This window comes from Nomascus leucogenys, chromosome 13 (genome assembly GCF_006542625.1).
Source record: "Nomascus leucogenys isolate Asia chromosome 13, Asia_NLE_v1, whole genome shotgun sequence".
Classification (NCBI taxonomy): Eukaryota; Metazoa; Chordata; class Mammalia; order Primates; family Hylobatidae; genus Nomascus; species Nomascus leucogenys.
In genome coordinates this window covers 38,806,239-38,826,279 of record NC_044393.1, presented here as the reverse complement: position 1 = coordinate 38,826,279, position 20,041 = coordinate 38,806,239, and positions in this window count along the sequence as shown.

Genomic DNA, 20,041 nt, shown 5'->3' with positions numbered 1-20,041 from the left:
TCATCCAATGCAGGTTATGAAATATCTTCAAATAAAAACTTGACAGAAGCATTCTGAACAAGTTCTTTGTGATTGGTGCATTCCACACAGAGAGTTGAACCCTTCTTTTGATTGAGCAGTTTTGTAGCACTGTCTTTGAAGAAACAGAAAGCAGACTTTTTAGTGCTTTGAGGCCTGTGGTGAAAAAGTACATATCCTCCCAAAAAAACTACACAGAAGCATTCTGTGAAATTTCTTTGTGATGTGTGTATTCATCTCACAGAGTGAAAACTTTCTCTAGATTCAGCAGATTTGCAAGTCTTTTTCTAGAATATGCAAGTGGATATTTGAGATTATTTCGTCCAATGTGGGTTATGAATTATCTCCACATAAGAACTAGACAGAAGCATTCTGAACAACTTCTTTCTGAAGTATGAATTCAATACACAGAACTGAAACGTTCTTTGGATTGAGCAGTTTGGATACACTCTGTTTGAAGAATCTGCAAGTGGACATTTGGAGTGCTTTGATGCCTATGGTGAAAAAGGATGTATCTTCCCACAAAAACTACACAGAAGCATTCTGCGAAATTTCTTTGTGATGTGTGCATTCGTCTCACAGAGTTAAAGCTTTCTCTAGGTTCAGCAGGTTGGAAACAGTCTTTTTCTAGAATCTGCAAGTGGATATTTGTGATTATTTCGTGTAATGCGGGTTATGAAATATCTTCACATAAAAACTAGACAGAGGCATTCTGAACAACTTCTCTGTGATTGGTGCATTCAATACACAGAGTTCAACCCTTCTTTTGATTGACCAGTTTTGTAACACTGTCTTTGAAGAATCTGCAATTGGCCATTTGAGTGCTTTGAGGCCTATGGTGATAAAGTATATATCTTCCCAAGAAACTACAAAGAAGCATTCTGCGAAATTTCTTTGTGATCTGTGTATTCATCTCATAGACTTAAAGATTTCTCTAGGTTCAGCAGATTTGAAAAAGTCTTTTTCTAGAATCTGCAATTGAATCTTTGAGATTATTTCTTCCAATGCTGGTTGTGAAATATCTTCATATAAAAACTAGACAGAAGCATTCTTAACAGCTTCTTTCTGATGTATGCATTCAATACACAGAGCTGAATCTTTGTATTGATTGATCAGTTTCGAAACACTCTGTTTGAATAATCTGCAGGTGGACATTTGGAGTGCTTTAACGCCTATGGTGAAAAAGTATATATCTTCCCACAAAAACTACACAGAGGCATTCTGAGAAATTTCTTTGTGATGTGTGTATTCATCTCACCGAGTTAAAGCTTTATCAAGGTTCATTAGGTTTGAAACAGTCTTTTTTTCTAGAATCTGCAAGTGGATATTTGAGATTATTTCGTCGAATGGGGGTTATGAAATATCTTCACATAAAAACTAGACAGAAGCATTCTGAAGAACTTCTTTCTGATGTATACCTTCAATACACAGAGCTGAACCTTTCTTTTGATTGAGCAGTTTGGAAACACTCTGGTTGAAGAATCCGCAAATGGACATTTGGAGTGCTTTGATGCCTGTGGTGAAAAAGGATGTATCTTCCGACAAAAACTACACAGAAGCATTCTGCGAAATTTTTTATGATGTGTGTGTTCATCTCACATAGTTAAAGTTTTCTCTAGGTTCAGCAGATTTGTAACAGTCTTTTTGTAGAATCTGCAAGTGGATATTTGAGATTATTTCGACCAATGCGGGTTATGAAATATCTTCACATAAAAACTATACAGAAGCATTCTTAACAGCATCTTTCTGATGTGTGCATTCAATACACAGAGCTGAATCTTTCTATTGATTGAGCAGTTTGGAAACACTCTGTTTGAAGGATCTGCAAATGGACATTTGGAGTGCTTTGAGGCCTAAGTTGTAAAAGAATATATCTTCCCACAAAAACTACACTGAAGCTTTCTGTGAAATTTCTTTGGGATGTGTGTGTTCATCTCACAGAGTTAAAGCTTCCTCTAGGTTCAGCAGGTTTGAAACAGTCTTTTTCCAGATTCTGCAAGTGGATATTTGACATTATTTCATTCAAGGCGTGTTATGAAATATCTTCACATAAAAACTAGACAGAAGCATTCTGTACAACTACTTTGTGATCGGTGCATTCAACACACAGAGTTGAACCCCTCTTTTGATTGAGCAGTTTTGTAACACTGTCTTTAAAGAATCTGCAAGTGGACATTTGGAGTGCTTTGAGGCCTATATTGAAATAGTATCTATCTTCCCACAAAAACTACACAGAAGCATTCTGCAAAATTTCTTTGTGATGTATGTATTCATCTCACAGAGTTAAAGCTTTCTCTAAGTTCAGCAGGTTTGAAACAATCTTTTTCAAGAATCTGCAAGTGGATATTTGAGATAATTTCGTCCAATGCGGGTTATGAAATATCTTCATATAAAAACTAGACAGAAGCATTCTGAACAACTTTTTTCTGATTTATGCATGCAATACACAGAGCTGAACCTTTATTTTTGACTGAACAGTTTGGTAACACTCTGTTTGAAGAATCCGCAATGTACATTTGGAGTGCTTTGATGCCTATGGTGAAAAAGGATATATCTTCCCAAAAAAACTACACAGAAGCATTCTGCGAAGTTTCTTTGTGATGTGTGTATTCATCTCACAGAGTTAAAACTTTCTTTAGGTTCAGCAGGTTTGAAACAGTCTTTTTCTAGAATCTGCAAGTGGATATTTGAGATTCTTTCGACCAATGTGGGTTATGAAATATCTTCACATAAAAGCAAGACAGAATCATTCTGAACAACTGCTTTCTGATCGGTGCATGGAACACACAGAGTTGAACCCTTCTTTTGATTGAGCAGTTTTGTAACACTGTCTTTGAAGAATCTGCAAGTGGGCATTTCAGTGCTTTGTGGCCTATGGTAAAAAAGTATATGTCTTCCCACAAAAACTACTCAGAAGAATTCTGTGAAATTTCTTTGTGGTGTGTGTATTCATCTCACAGACTTAAAGCTTTGTCTAAGTTCAGCAGGTCTGAAACAGTCTTTTTCTAGAATCTGCAAGTGGATATTTGAGATTACTATGTCCAATGCAGGATATGAAATATCTTCATATAAAAGTTAGACAGAATCCTTATGAACAACTTCTTTATGATGTACGTATTCAATACTCAGAGCTGAAACTTTCTTTTTGATTGAACTGTTTGGACACACTCTGTTTGAAGAATCCGCATGTGGACATTTGAAGTGCTTTGATGCCTATGGTGAAAAAGGATATATCTTCCCACAAGAACTACACAGAAGCATTCTGCGAAATTTCTTTGTGATGTGTGTATTCATCTCACAGAGTTAAAGCTTTCTCAAGGTTGAGGAGGTTTGAAACACTCTTTTTATGGAATCTGCAAGTTGATATTTGAGATTATTTCGTCCAATGCAGGTTATGAAATATCTTCACATAAAAACTAGACAAAAACATTCTGAACAGCTTCTTTGTGATCAGTGCATTCAACACACAGAGTTGAACCCTTCTTTTGATTTGGCAGCTTTTTAACACTGTCTTTGAAGAATCTGCAAGTGGACATTTGGAGTGCTTTGAAGCCTATGGTGAAAAAGTATATATCTTCCCGCAAAAACTACACAGAAGCATTCTGCGAAATTTCTTTGTGATGTGTGTGTTCATCTCATAGACATAAGCTTTCTCTAGGTTCAGCAGGTTTGAAACAGTCTTTTTGTAGAATCTGCAAGTGGATATTTGAGATTACTTCGTCCAATGGAGGTTATGAAATATCTTCACTTAAAAACTAGATAGAAGCATTCTTTACAGCTTCTTTCTGATGTATGCATTCAATACACAGTTGAATCTTTCTATTGATTGAGCAGTTTGGAAACACTCTGTTTGAAGTATCTGCAAGTGGACAATTGGAGTGCTTTGAGGCCTATGTTGAAAAAGGATATATCTTCCCACAAAAACTACACAGAAGCATTCTGCGAAATCTCTTTGTGATGTATGTATTCATCTCACAGAGATAAAGCTTTCTCCATGTTCAGCAGGTTTGAAACTGTCTTTTTCTGGAATCTGCAAGTGGATATTTGAGATTTTTTCGTCTAAATCGGGTTATGAAATATCTTCACATAAAAACTAGACAGAAGCATTCTGAACAACTACTTTGTTATTGGTGCATTCAACACACAGAGTTGAACCCTTCTTTTGATTGAGCAGTTTTGTAACACTGTCTTTGAAGAATCCGCAAGTGAACATTTGAGTGCTTTGGAGCCTATGGTGAAAAAACAAATATCTTCAAATAAAAACTAAACAGAATCATTCTGTGAAACTTCTCTCTGATCTGAGCATTTATCTAACAGATTGGAACCTTTCTTTTGACTGAGCAGTTTTGAAACACTCTTTTTGTAGAATCTGCAAGGGGCCATTTGGAGTGCTTTGACTCCTGTGGTGAAAAAGGAAATATCATCAATTAAAAAGTACACAGAAGTATTCTGTGAAACTTCTTTCTGATCTGTGCATTCAGCTAACAGAGTTGAAACTTTCCTTTGACTGAGCAGTTTTGAAACACTCTCTTTGTAGTATCTGCAAGTGGACCTTTAGAAAGCATTGAGGCCTACGGTGAAAAACGAAAATTCTTCCCATCAAAATTACACAGAAGTATTCTGTGAAGCTTCTTTCCTTTCTGTGCATTCATCTTGCAGGGGTGAACCTATCTTTTGACTGAGCAGTTTTGAAACACTCTTTTTCTATACATTTGGAGCGTTTTGAGGCCTGTGTTGAGAAATGATATATGTTGAAATAAAAACTACACAGGACCATTGTATGAAATTCTTTCTGATCTGTGAATTCATCTTTCAGAGTTAAACCCTCTTTTTGAGGGGGCAGTTTTGAAACGCTCTTTTTGTAGAATCTGCAATTGGATATTTGGAGCACTTTGGGGCCAATGGTGGAAAAGGAAATATCTTCAAATCAAAACAACATGGAAGCATTCGGTGAAACTGCTTTCTGAGCCGTGCATTCATCTAACAGAGTTGAACCTTTCTTTGAGCAGTTTTGAAACATTCTTTTTGTGGAATCTGCAAATGGACATTTGGACAGCATTGAGGGCTATGGTGAAAAACGAAATATCTTCCTATGAAAACTACATGGAAGGATTTTGAGAAACTTCTTTCTGTTCTCTGCATTTATCTTACAGAGATGAACCTATCTTTTGATTGAGCAGTATTGAAACACTCTTTTTATAGAATTTGCAACTGGACAATTGAAGGGTTTGAGGCCTATAGAGAGAAACCAAATATCTGCAAATAAAAACTACACAGGAGCATTCTGTGAAACTTCTTTCTGATCTGTGCATTCATCTAACAGAGTTGAAATTTTCTTCTGACTGAGCAGTTTTGAAACACTTTTTTGTAGAATCTGCAGGCAAACATTTGTAGAGCATTGAGGCCTATGGTGAAAAACGAAATATCTTCAAATGAAAACTACATAGAAGGATTCTGTGAATCTTCTTTCTGTTCTGTGCATTCACCAAACAGAGTTGAAGTGCTCTTTTGACACAGCAGCTTTGAAACACTCTTTTTGTAGAATCTGCATGTGGACATTTCGAGAGCATTGAGGCCTATTTTGAAAAACGAAATATCTTCCTGTAAATACTACATGGAAGCATTTTGTTAAACATCCTTCTGTTCTTTGCATTTCTCTCACAGAGAGGACACTTTCTTTTGATTGAACAGTTTTGAAACACTCTGTCTGTAGAATCTGCAAGTGGACATTTGGAGAGCTTTGATGCCTAAGGTGAGAAAGGAAATATCTTCAAATAAAATCTACACAGAAGCATTTTGTGACACTTCATTCTGATCTGTGCATTCATCTTACAGAGTTGAACCTTTCTTTTGACTGAGCAGTTTTGAAACACTCTTTTTGTAGATTCTGCAAGTGGACATTTGGAGCGATTTGAGGCCTATGGTGAAAAAGGAAATATATAAAAAAAAAAAAAAAACTATGAAGAAGCATTTTGTGACACTTCTGTCTGATCTGTGCATTCGCCTAACAGAGTTGAACCTTTCTTTTGATTGAGCAGTTTTTGAAAAACTCTTTTTGTAGAATCTGCAAGTGGACATTTGGAGAGCATTGAGGCCTACGGTGAAAAACGAAATATCTTCCCATGAAAACTACACAGAAGTATTCTGTGAAACTTCTTTCTGTTCTCTGCATTCATCTTACAGAGATGAACCTATCTTTTGATTGAGCAGTTTTGAAAAACTCTTTTTGTAGAATCTGCAAGTCGACATTTGGAGCACTTTGATGGCTATGGTGAGAAACAAAATATGTTCAAATAAAAACTACACAGAAGCATTCTGTGAAACTTCTTTCTGATGTGTGCATTCATCTAACAGAGCTGAAATTTTCTTTTGACTGAGCAGTTTTGAAAAACACTTTTTGCAGAATCTGCAAGTGGACATTTGGAGAGCATTGAGGCCTATGGTGAAAAACGAAATTTGTTCCCATCAAAATTACACAGAAAGATTCTGTGAAACTTCTTTCCTTTCTGTGCATTCATCTTGTGGCGAGGAACCTATCTTTTGATTGAGCAGTTTTGAAACACTCTTTTTGTAGTATTAGCAAGTTGAAATTTGGAGCGTTTTGAGGCCTGTGGTGAGAAATGATATATCTTGAAATAAAAACTACACAGGAGCATTGTATGAAATTCTTTCTGATCTGTGAATTCATCTTACAGAGTTGAACCCTCTTTTTGAGGGAGCAGTTTTGAAACTCTCATTTTGTAGAATCTGCAATTGGATATTTGGAGCGCTTTGAGGCCTATGGTGGAAAAGGTAATATCTTCAAATGAAAACTACACAGAAGGATTCTGTGAATCTTCTTTCTGTTCTGTACATTCACCAAACAGAGTTGAAGTCTTCTTTTGACTAAGCAGTTTTGAAACACTCTTTTTGTAGAATCTGCATGTGGACATTTGGAGAGCATTGAGGCCTATTTTGAAAAATGAAATATCTTCAAATAAAAACTACACAGAGGCATTCTGTGAAACATCTTTCTAATCTGTATATTCAGCTAACAGAGTTGAACCTTTCTTTTGACTGAGCAGTTTTCAAACACTCCTTTTGTAAGATCTGTAAGTGGACATTCAGAGGGTTTTAGGACTATGGTGAGAAATGAAATATCTTAAAGTAAAAACTACACAGAAGCATTCTGTGACACTTCATTCTGATCTGTGCATTCATCTTACAGAGTTGAAAGTTTCTTTTGACTGAGCAGTTTTGAAACAATCTTTTTTAGATTCTGCAAGTGGACATTTGGAGCGATTTGAGGCCTATGGTGAAAAAGGAAATATCTTCAAATAAAAACTACGAAGAAGCATTTTGTGACACTCCTGTCTGATCTGTGCATTCATCTAACAGAGTTGAACCTTTCTTTTGATTGAGCAGTTTTTGAAACACTTTTTTTGTAGAATCTGCAAGTGGACATTTGGACAGCATTGAGGCCTATGGTGAAAAACGAAATATCTTCCTATGAAAACTACACGGAAGGATTCTGTGAAACTTCTTTCTGTTCTGTTCATCTTATGGAGATGAACCTATCTTTTGGAGATGAACCTATCTTATGGAGATGAACCTATCTTTTGATTGAGCAGTTTTGAAAAACTCTTTTTGTAGAATCTGCGAGCTGACATTTGGAGCGCTTTGAAGGCTATGGTGAGAAATGAAATATCTTCAAAGAAAAACTACACAGAAGCATTCTGTGAAACTTCTTTCTGATCTGTGTGTTCATCTAACCGAGCTGAAATTTTCTTTTGAGTGAGCAGTTTTGAAACATACTTTTTGTAGAATCTGCAAGTGGACATTTGGAGAGCATTGAGGCCTATGGTGAAAAACGAAATTTCTTCCCATCAAAATTACACAGAAGGATTCTGTGAAACTTCTTTCCTTTCTGTGCATTCATCTTGCGGGGGTGATCCTATCTTTTGATTGACCAGTTTTGAAACACTCTTTATGTAGAATTAGCAAGTGGACATTTGGAGCATTTTGAGGCCTGTGGTGAGAAATGATATATCTTGAAATAAAAACTACACAGGACCATTGTATGAAATTCTTTCTGATCTGTGAATTCATGTCTCAGAGTTGAACCCTCTTTTTGAGGGGGCAGTTTTGAAATGCTCTTTTTGTAGAATCTGCAATTGGATATTTGGAGCGCTTTGAGGCCAATGGTGGAAAAGGAAATATCTTCAAATCAAAACAACACGGAAGCATTTGGTGAAACTGCTTTCTGATCTGTGCATTCATCTAAAAGAGTTGAAGTTTTCTTTTGACTCAGCAGTTTTGAAACACTCTTTTTGTAGAATCTTCATGAGGACATTTGGAGAGCATTGAGGCCTATTTTGAAAAATGAAATATCTTCCCGTAAATACTACACAGAAACATTTTGTTAAACATCCTTCTGTTCTTTGCATTTCTCTCACAGAGAAGACACTTTCTTTTGATTGAACAGTTTTGAAAAAAAGGAAATATTTTCAAATAAAAACTACACGGAAGCATTCTGTGAAACATCTTTCTCATCTGTATATTCATCTAACAGAGTTGAACCTTTCTTTTGACTGAGCAGTTTTCAAACACTCCTTTTGTAGGATCAGTAAGTGGACATTTAGAAGGTTTTAGGACTATGGTGAGAAATGAAATATCTTAAAATAAAAACTACACAGAAGCATTCTGTGAAACATCTTTCTCATTTGTATATTCATCTAACAGAGTTGAAGCTTTCTTTTGACTAAACAGTTTTGAAACACTGTTTTTGTAGAATCTGCAAGTGGACATTTGGATAGCATTGAGGCCTATGGTGAAAAACGAAATATCTTCCCATGAAAACTACACAGAAGGATTCTGTGAAACTTTTTTCTGTTCTGCGCATTCTTCTTACAGAGATGAACCTATTTTTTGATTGAGCAGGTTTGAAACACTCTTTTTGTACAATTTGAAAGTGGACATTTGGAGTGCTTTGATGCCTATGGTGAGAAACAAAATATCTTCAAATAAAAACTCCACAGAAGCATTCTGTGAAACTACTTTCTGATGTGTGCATTCATCTTACAGAGTTGAACCTTTCTCTGACTGACTAGTTTTGAAACACTCTTTTTGTACAATCTGCAAGTGTACATTTGGAGAGCATTGGGGCCTGTGGTGAAAAACTAAATATCATCCCATGAAAAGTACACAGAAGGATTCTGTGAAACTTCTTTCAGTTCTGTGCATTCATCTTACAGAGATGAACCTATCTTTTCACTGAGCAGTTTTGAAACTCTCTTTTTGTAGAATCTGCAAGTGGATATTTGGAGCACTTTGAAGCCTATGATGAGAAACGAAACATATTCAAATAAAAACTACACAGAAGCATTCTGTGAAACTTCTTTCTGATCTGTGCATCCATCCAACAGAGTTGAACCTTTGTTTTGTCTAAGCATTTTTGAAACAAACTTTTTGTAGAATCTGCATGTGGACATTTTGAGAGCACTGAGGCCTATGGTGAAAAACCAAATATCTTCCCATGAAAACTACACAAAAGGATTCTGTGAAGCTTCTTTGTGTTCTGTGCATTTATCTTACAGAGATGAACCTATCTTTTGACTGAGCAGTTTTGAAACACTCTTTTTGTAGAATCTGCAAGTCGACATTTGAAGCACTCTGAGGCCTATGGAGAAAAAGGAACTATCGTTGAATAAAAACTACACAGAAGCATTCTGTGAAACGTCTTTATAATCTCTGCATTCATCTAGCATAGTTGAACCTTTCTTTTGACTAAGCAGTTTTGAAACACTCTTTTTGTAGAATCTGCAAGTGGACATTTGGAGAGCATTGAGGCCTTTGGAGAAAAACAAAATAACCTCCCATGACAACTACACGGAATTATTCTGTGAAACTTCTTTCTGTTCTGTGCATTAATCTTACAGAGATGAAGTTATCTTTTGATTGAGCAGTTTTGAAACACTCTTTTTGTGGAATCTACAAGTGGACATTTGGAGCGCTTTGAGGTCTATGGTGAGAAATGAAATATCTACAGATAAAAACTACACAGAAGCATTCTGTGAAACTCCTTTATGATCTGTGCATTCGTCTAACTGAGTTGAAACTTCCTTTTCACTAAGCAGTTTTGAAAAAGTTTTTGTAGAATCTGCAACTGGACATTTGGAGAGCATTGAAGCCTACAGTGAAAAACGAAATATCTTCCCATGAAAAGTACACAGAAGGATTCTGTGAAACTTCTTTCTGTTCTGTGCATTCATCTTATAGAGACAAACCTATCTTTTGATTGAGCAGTTTTAAACCCTCTTTTTTTAGAATCTGCAAGTGGACATTTGCAGCGCTTTGAGGCATATGATGAAAAAGGAAATAACTTCTAATAAAAACTACACCAAAGCATTATGTGAAACCTCTCTCTGATCTCTGCTTCAACTAACAGAGTTGAACATTTCTTTTGACTAAGCAGTTTTGAAACACGGTTTTAGTAAAATCTGCAAGTGGACATTTGGAGAGCTTTGAGGCCTATGGTGAAAAACGGAATATCTTCCCATGAAAACTACTTAGATGGATTCTGTGAAACTTCTTTCCATTCTGTGTATTCATCTTACAGAGATGAACCTATCTTTTCATTGAGCGGTTTTGAAACACTGTCTTTGCAGAATCTGCAAGTGGGCATTTGGAGCGCTTTGAGGCCTATGGTGAGAAAAGAAATATCTTCAAATAAAAACTACACAGAAGCATTCTGTGGAACTTCTTTCAGATCAGTGCATTCATCTTACAGAGTTGAACCTTTCCTTTGAGTGAGCAGTTTTGAAACATTCTTTTTGTAGAATCTGCCAGTGGACATTTGGAGTGCTTTGAGGCCTATGGTGAAAAAGGAAATATGTTGAAATAAAAAGTACACAGAAGTATTCTGTGAAAGTTCTTTCTGATCTGTGCATTCATGTAACAGATTTGAAACTTTCTTTTAACTGAGCATTTCTGAAACATACTTTTTATAGAATCTGCAATTGGAAATTTGGAGAGCATTGATGCCTATGGTGAAAAACGAAATATCTTCCCTTGAAAACTTCACAGAAGGATTCTATGAAACTTTGTCTTTTCTGTGCAATCATCTTACAGAGATGAACCTATCTTTTGATTGAGCAGTTTTGAAACACTCTTTTTGTAGAATCTGCAATTGGATATTTGGAGTGCTTTGAGGCCAATGGTTAAAAAGGAATTATCTTCAAATAAAATCTACACTGAAGCATTATATGTAACTCTTTCTGATCTGTGCATTCTTCTAACAGAGTTGAACTTTCTTGTCACTGGTCGGTTTTGAAACACTCTTTTTGTAGAATGTGCAATTGGACATTTGGAGAGCATTGCTTCCTATGTTGAAAAACGAAATATCTTCTCATGGGAAATACACAGAAGGATTCTGTGAAACTTCTTTCTGTTCTGTGCATTAATCTTTCAGAGATGAGCCTATATTTTCATTGAGCAGTTTTGAAACACGCTTTTTGTAGAATCTTCAGGTGGACATTTGGATAGCATTGAGGCCTACGGTGAGAAACGTATTATCTTCCCATGAAAAGTACACAGAAGGATTCTGTGAAACTTCTTTGTGTTCTGTGCATTCGTCTTACAGAGATGAACCTATCTTTTGATTGAGCAGTTTTGAAACACTCTTTTTGTAAAATCTGCAAGTGGACATTTGGAGTGCATTGAGGCCTATGGTAAAAAGGAAATATCTTCAAATAAAAACTACATGGAAGCATTCTGTGAAACTTCTTTTTGATCTGTGCATTCACATAACAGAGTTAAACTTTTCTGTTGGCTGATATGTTTTGATACACTCTTTTTGTAGAATCTGAATGTGGACATTTGCAGAGCATTGAAGTTTATTGTGAAAAGTGAAATATCTTCCCATGAAAATTACACAGAAGGCTTCTGTGAAACTTCTTTCTTTTCTGTGCATTAATCTTAAAGAGATGAACCTATCTTTTCATTGACCAGTTTCAAAACACTCTTTTTGTAGAATCTGCAAGAGGACATTTGGAGCGCTTTTAGGCCTATGGTGAGAAATGAAATATCTTCAAATAAAAACTACACAGAAGCATTCTGTGAAACTACTTTCTAATCTGTGAATACATCTAACAGAGTTGAACATTCTTTTGACTAAGCAGTTTGGAAACACTTTTTGTAGAATCTGCAAGTGGATATTCGGAGAGCATTGAGGCCTACGTTGAAAAACGAAATAACTTCCCTTGAAAACTAAACAGAAGGATTCTGTGAAACTTCTTTGTGTTCTGTGCATTCATCTTACAGAGATGGTCCTAACTTTTGATTGGGCAGTTTTGAAACCCTCTTTTTGTAGTATATGCAAATGGACATTTGGAGCCCTTTGAGGCATATGGTAAGAAACGATTTATATTCAAATAAAAACTACACAGAAGCAATCTGTGAAACTTCTTTCTGATCTGTGCATTCATGTAACAGAGTTGAACCTTTCTTTTGACTAAGCAGTTTTGAAACACTGTTTTTGTAGTATTTGCAAGTGAACATTTGGAGAGCATGGAGGCCTATGGTGAATAATGAAATACCTACACATGAAAAGTACACAGAAGGATTCTCTGATACTTCTTTCTGTTCTGTGCATTCATCTTACAGAGACAAACCTATCTTTTCATTGAGCAGTTTTGAAACACTCTTTTTGTAGAATCTGTAAGTGGACATTTGGAGCGCATTGAGGCCTATGGTGGAAAAGGAAATATCTTCAAATGTAAACTAAACAGAATTACTCTGTGAAACAACTTTCTGATCTCTACATTCATCTAACACCGTTGAACCTTTCTTTTGACTGAGCATTTTTGAAACATTCTTTTTGTAGAACCTGCAAGTGGACATTTGGAGAGCTTTGAAGCCTATGGTGAAAAACAAAATATCTTCCCATGAAAACTACACAGAAGGATTCTGTGAAACTTCTTTCTGTTCCGTGCATTCATCTGACAGAGATGAACCTATCTTTTGATTGAGGAGTTTTGAAAAACTCTTTTTGTAGAATCTCAAAGTGGATATGGGGAGCACTTTTAGGCCTATGGTGAAAAACGAAATATCTTCAAATAAAAACTACAAAGAAACATTCTGTGAAACTTCTTTCTTATCTGTGCATTCATCTAACAGAATTGAAACTTTCTTTTGACTGAGCAGTTTTGAAACACTCTTTTTGTAGCATCTGCTAGTGAACATTTGGAGAGCATTGAGGTCTATGTTGAAAAACGAAAGATCTACCCATGAAAACTACACAGAAGGATTCAGTGAAACTTCTTTGTGTTCTGTGCATTCAACTTACGGAGATGAAACTATCTTTTGATAGAACAGTTTTGAATCACGCTTTTATAGAATGTGTAATTGGATATTTTGAGAGCCTTTAGGCCTACGGTGAAAAAGGAAATATCTTCCCAAGAAAACTACACAGAAGGACTCTGTGAAACTTCCTTGTGTTCTGTGCATTCATCTTACAGAGTTGAACTTTTCTTTTGACAGATCAGTTTTGAAACACTCTTTTTGTAGAATCTGCATGTGGACATTTGGAGAGCATTGAGGCCTATTGTGAAAAACAAAATATCTTCCCATGAAAACTACACAGAAGTATTCTGTGAAACTTCTTTCTGTCTGTGCATTCATCTTACAGATATGAACCTATCTTTTCATTTAGCAGTTTTGAAAAAATTTTTATGTAGAACCTGCAAGTGGACATTTGCATCATTTTGCGGCCTATGGTGAGAAACGAAGTATCTTCCCATGACATGAAAACTACACAGAAGTATTCTGTGAAACTTCTTTGATACCGTGCATTCATCTTACAGAAATGAACCTATCTTTTGATTGAGGAGTTTTGAAACACTCGTTTTGTAGAATCTACTATTGGAGATTTGGAGTGCTTTGAGGCCTATGGTGAAAAAGGAAACATCTTCAAATAAAAACTATCCAGAAGCATTCTGTGAAACCTCTTTCTGATCTGTGCATTCATCTAACAGAGTTGAACATTTCTTTTGACTAAGCATTTTTGAAACACTCTTTTTGTAGAATCTGCAAGTGGACATTTGGAGAGCATTGAGGCCTATGGTGAAAAACGAAATAACTTCTGATGAAAACTACACAGAAAGATTCTGTGAAACTTCTTTCTTTTCGGTGCATTCATCTTAGAGAGATGAACCTATCTTTCCATTGAGCAGTTTTGAAACACAGTTTTTGTATAATCTGCAAATGGACATTTGGAGCGCTTTGAGGCCTATGGTGAAAAAGCAAATTTTTTCAAATAAAAAGTAAACAGAAGCATTCTGTGAAACTCCTTTCTGATCTGTGCATTTCTCTAAGAGAGTTGAACCTTTCTTTTGACTGAGCATTTTTGAAACACTCTTTTTGTAGAATCTGCAAGTGGACATTTGGAGAGCATTGAGGCCTATGGTGAAAAACGAAATATCTTCCGATGAAAACTACACAGAAGGATTCTGTGAAACTTCTTTCTGTTCGGTGCATTTATCTTACAGAGATGAACCTATCTTTTGATTCAGCAGTTTTGAAACACTCTTTTTTTATAATCTGCAAGTGGACATTTGGAGCGCTTTGAAGCATATGGTGAAAAAGAAAATATCTTCAAATAAAAACTACACAGAAGCATTCTGTGAAACTCCTTTCTGATCTGTGCATTCCTCTTAGAGAGTTGAACATTTCTTTTGAGGGACCAGTTTTGGAACACTCTTTTTGAAGGATCTGTAAGTGGACATTTGGAGAGCATTGTGGCCTAAGTTGAAAAATGAAATATCTTCCCATGAAAACTACACAGAAGGATTCTGTGAAACTTCTTTCTTTTCTGTCCATTCATCTTACAGAGATGAACCTATCTTTTCATTGAGCAGTTTTGAAACACTCTTTTTGTTTAATCTGCAAATGGACATTTGGAGCGCTTTGAGGCCTGTGGTGAAAAAGCAAATTTTTTCAAATAAAAAGTATACAGATGCATTCTGTTAAACTCCTTTGTGATCTGTGCATTCCTCTAAGAGAGTTGAACATTTCTTTTGACTGAGCATTTTTGAAACACTCTTTTTGTAGAATCTGCAAGTGGACATTTGGAGAGCATTGAGGCCTATGGTGAAAAACGAAATATCTTCCAATGAAAGCTACACAGAAGGATTCTGTGAAACTTCTTTCCGTTTGGTGCATTCATCTGACAGAGATGAACCTATCTTTTGATTCAGCAGTTTTGTAACACTCTTTTTATATAATTTGCAAGTGGACATTTGGAGCGCTTTGAAGCATATGTTGCAAAAGAAAACATCTTCAAATAAAAACTACACAGAGCCATTCTGTGAAACTCCTTTTTGATCTGTGCATTCCTCTTAGAGAGTTGAACATTTCTTTTGAGGGAACAGTTTTGTAACACTCTTTTTGGAGAATCTGTAAGTGGACATTTGGAGAGCATTGTGGCCTAAGTTGAAAAACGAAATATCTTTTCCATGAAAACTACACAGAAGGATTCTGTGAAACTTCTTTCTTTTCTGACCATTCATCTTACAGAGATGAACCTATCTTTTCATTGAGCAGTTTTGAAACACTCTTTTTGTATAATCTGCAAATGGACATTTGGAGAGCTTTGAGGCCTATGGTGGAAATGCAAATTTTTTCAAATAAAAAGTAAACAGAAGCATTCTGTGATTCTCCTTTCTGATCTGTGCATTCCTCTAAGAGAGTTGAACCTTTCTTTTGACTGAGCATTTTTGAAACACTCTTTTTGTAGAATCTGCAAGTGGACATTTGGAGAGCATTGAGGCCTATGGTGAAAAATGAAGTATCTTCCCATGAAAACTACACGGAAGGATTTTGTGAAACTTCTTTCTCTTCTGTGCATTCATCTTACAGAGATAAAACAATCTTTTGATTTAGCAGTTTTGAAACACTCATTTGGAGAATCTGCAACTGGACATTTTGAGGGCATTGAGGCCAATGGTGAGAAATGAAATATCTTCAAATAAAAACTATACAGAAGCATTCTCTGAAACTACTTTCTGATCTGTGCATTCATCTAACAGAGTTGAACCTTTTTTTTTGACTGAGCAGTTTTGAAACCCTCTTTTTGTACAGTCTGCAACTGGACATTTGGAGAGTATTGCGGCCTATGGTGAAAAGCGAAATATCTTCCCATGAAAACTACACAGAAGGATTCTGTGAAACTTCCTTGTGTTCTGTGCAATCATCTTACAGAGTGGAACCTGTCTTTTGATTCAGCAGTTTTCAAACACTCTTTTTGTAGAATTTGCAAGGGGACAGTTGGAGCGCTTTGAGGCCTATGGTGAGAAATGAAATATCTTTAAATAAAAACTACACAGAAGCAGTCTGTTAAACTTCTTTCTGATCTGTGTGTTCATGTAACAGAGTTGATTTTTTCTTTTGACTGAGCAGTTTTGAAACACTCTTTTTGAAGAATCTGCATGTGGACAGTTGGAGAGCATTTCGGCTTAAGGTGAAAAACGAAATGTCTTCCTAGGAAAACTACACAGAAGGATTGTGTGAAACTTCTTCTTGTTCCTGTGACAGAGATGAACCTATCTTTTGATTGAGCAGTTTTGAAACACTCTTTTTCTAGAATCTGCAAGTGGACATTTCGAGTGCTTTGATGCCTATGGTAAGAAAAGAAATATCTTCAAATAAAAACTACAGAGAAGCATTCTGTGAAACTTCTTTCTCATATGTGCATTCATCTTACAGAGTTGAACCTTTCTTTTGACTGAGCAGTGTTGAAATACTCTTTTTGTAGAATCTGCAAATGGACATTTGGAGCACTTTCAGGAGTATGGTGAAAGAGGAAATATCTTCAACTAAAAACTACACAGAAGCATTCTGTGAAACCTGTTTCTGATCTGTGCATTCAACTAACAGAGTTGAACCTTTCCTTTAACTGTACATTTTTGAAACAATCTTCTTGTAGTATCTGCAAGTGTACCTTTGGAGAGCATTGAGGCCTATGGTGAAAGACGAAATATCTTCCCATGAAAACTACACAGAAGTATTCTGTGAAACTTCATTCTTTTCTGTGCATTCATCTTACAGAGATGAAGCTATCTTTTGATTGAGCAGTTTTGAAACACTCTTTTTGTAGAATCTGCAAGTGGACATTTGGAGCCCTTTCAGTCCTATGGTGTTAAAGGAAATATCTTCAAATAAAAACTACACAGAAGCATTCTGTGAAACTTCTTTCTGATTTGTGCATTCATCTAACAGAGTTGAACATTTCTTCTGACTGAGCAGTTCTGAAACACTCTTTTTGTAGAATTTGCAAGTGGACATTTGGAGAGCATTGACGCCTGTGGTGAAAAATGAAATATCTTCCCATGAAAACTACACAGAAGGATTCTGTGAAACTTCTTTTTTTTGTGCATTCATCTTACAGAGATGAACCTATCTTTTCATTGAGCAGTTTTAAACACTCTATTTTATAATCAGCAAGTGGACATTTGGAGCGCTTCGATGCCTACGGTGAGAAAAGAAATATCTTCAAATTAATACTACACAAAAGCATTCTGTGAACCTTCTTTCTGATCTGTGCATTCAACTTAGAGAGTTGAACCTCTCTTTTGACTGACTAGTTTTGAAACACTCTTTTTGTAGAATCTGCAAGTGGACATTTGGAAAGCATTGAGGCCTATGGTGACAAACGAAATATCTTAACATGAAAACTACACAGAAGGGTTCTGTGAAACTTCTTTCTCTACGGTCGATTCATCTTACAGAGATGAACTTATCTTTCTTTTGAGCAGTTTTGAAACAGACTTTTTGTTGAATTTGCATTTGGACATTTGGAGCGTTTTGAGGCCTATGTTGAGAAACGAAATACCTTCAAATGAAAACTACACAGAAGCATTCTGTGAAACTTCTTTCTGATCTGTGCATTCATCTCACAGAGGTGAACCGTTCTTTTGTCTGAGCAGTTTAGAAACACACTTTTTGTAGAATGAGCAAGTGGACATTTGAAGTGCTTTGAGGCCTATGGTGAAAAAGGAAATATCTTCAAATAAAAACTACACAGACGAATTTTGTGAAACTTCTTTCTGATCTCTGCATTCACCTAATAAAGTTGAAACTTTCTTTGGACTGAGCATTTTTGAAACATTCTTTTTTTGGTATCTGCAAGTGGACATTTTGATAGCTTTGAGGCCTCTGTTGAAAAACCAAATATCTTCACCTGAAAACTACACAAAAGGATTCTGTGAAACTTCTTACTGTTCTGTGCATTCATCTTACAGAGATGAACTTATCTGTTGAGCAGTTTTGAAACACTCTTTTTGTAGATTCTGCAAGGGGACATTTGAAGCGCTTTGAGTCCCATGGTGAAAAAAGAAATATTCTCAAATAAAAACTAAACAGAAGTATTCTGTGTAACTTCTTTCCGATCTGTGAATTCGTCGAACAGAGTTGAACCTTCTTTTGAATGACCAGTTTTGAAACACCCTTTTTGTAGAATCTTCAACTGGACATTTGTGGAGAATTGAGGCCTATGGTGAAAAATGAAATATCTTCCCGTGAAAACTACCCAGAAGGATTCTGTGAAACTTCTTTTTGGTCTGTGATTCATCTTACAGAGATGAACCTGTCTTTTGAATGAGCAGTTTTGAAACACACTTTCTGTAGAATCTGCAACTGGATATTTGGAGCTTTTTGAGGCCTACGGTGAGAAACGAAATACCATCAAATAAAAACTACACAGAAGCATCCTATGAAACTTCTTTCTGATCTGTGCATTCACCTTACAGAGTTGAACCTTTCTTTTGACTAAGTAGTTTTGGTGGTCTCTTTTTGTAGAATCTGCAAGTGGACATTTGGAGTGCTTTGAAGCCTATGGTGAAAAAGGAAATATCTTCAAATAAAAACTACACAGAAGAATTCTGTGAAACTTCTTTCTGATCTGTGTATTCATCTAACAGAGTTGAAGCTTCCTTTTGACTGAGGATTTTTCAGACATTCTTTTTTTAGAATCTGCAAGTGGACATCTGGAGAGCATTGAGGCCTATGGTGAAAAACAAAATATCTTCCAAGGAAACCTACACAGAAGGATTCTGTGAAACATCTTTCTTTTCTGTGCATTCATCTTACAGAATTGAACCTATCTTTTGACTGAGCATTTTGAAACACTCTTTTTGTAGAATCTGCAATGTTAAAGTTGGAGTGCTTTGAGTCCTGTGGTGAAAAAGGAAATATCTTCATATACAAACTAGACATAAGCATTCTGAACAACTTCTTTGTGATCGGTGCAATCAACACACATAGGTGAACCCTTGTTTTGATTGTGCAGTTTTGTAACACTGTCTCTGAAGAATTTGCAAGTGGATATTTGAGGGCTTTGAGACCTCTGGTGAAAAAGTATATATCTTCCCACAAAAACTACACAAAAGCATTCTGCGAAATTTCTTTGTGATGTGTGTATTCATCTCACAGACTTAAAGCTTTCTCTAGGTTCAGCAGGTTTGAAGCAGTCTTTTTCTAGAATCTGCAAGTGGATATTTGAGATTATTTTGTCTATTGCAGGTTATGAAATATCTTCACATAAAAACTAGACAGAAGCATTCTTAGCAGCTTCTTTCTGATGTATGCATTCACTACACAGAGCTGAATTTTTCTATTGATTGAGCAGTTTGGAAACCCTCTGTTTGAAGAACCTGCAGGTGGACATTTGGAGTGCTATGAGGCCTATGTTGAAAAAGGATATAGCTTCCCACAAAAACTACACAGAAGTATTCCACGAAATTTCTTTGTGATGTGTGTTTTCATCACACAGAGTTAAAGCTTTCTCTAGGTTCAGCAGGTTTGAGACAGTCTTTTTCTAGAATCTGCAAGTGGATATTAGAGATTATTTCATCCAATGCGGGTTATGAAATATCTTCACATAAAAACTAGACAGAAGCATTGTGAACAACTTCTTTGTGCTCTATGCATTCAACACACGGAGTTGAACCCTTCTTTTGATTGAGCAGTTTTTTAAGACTGTCTTTGAAGA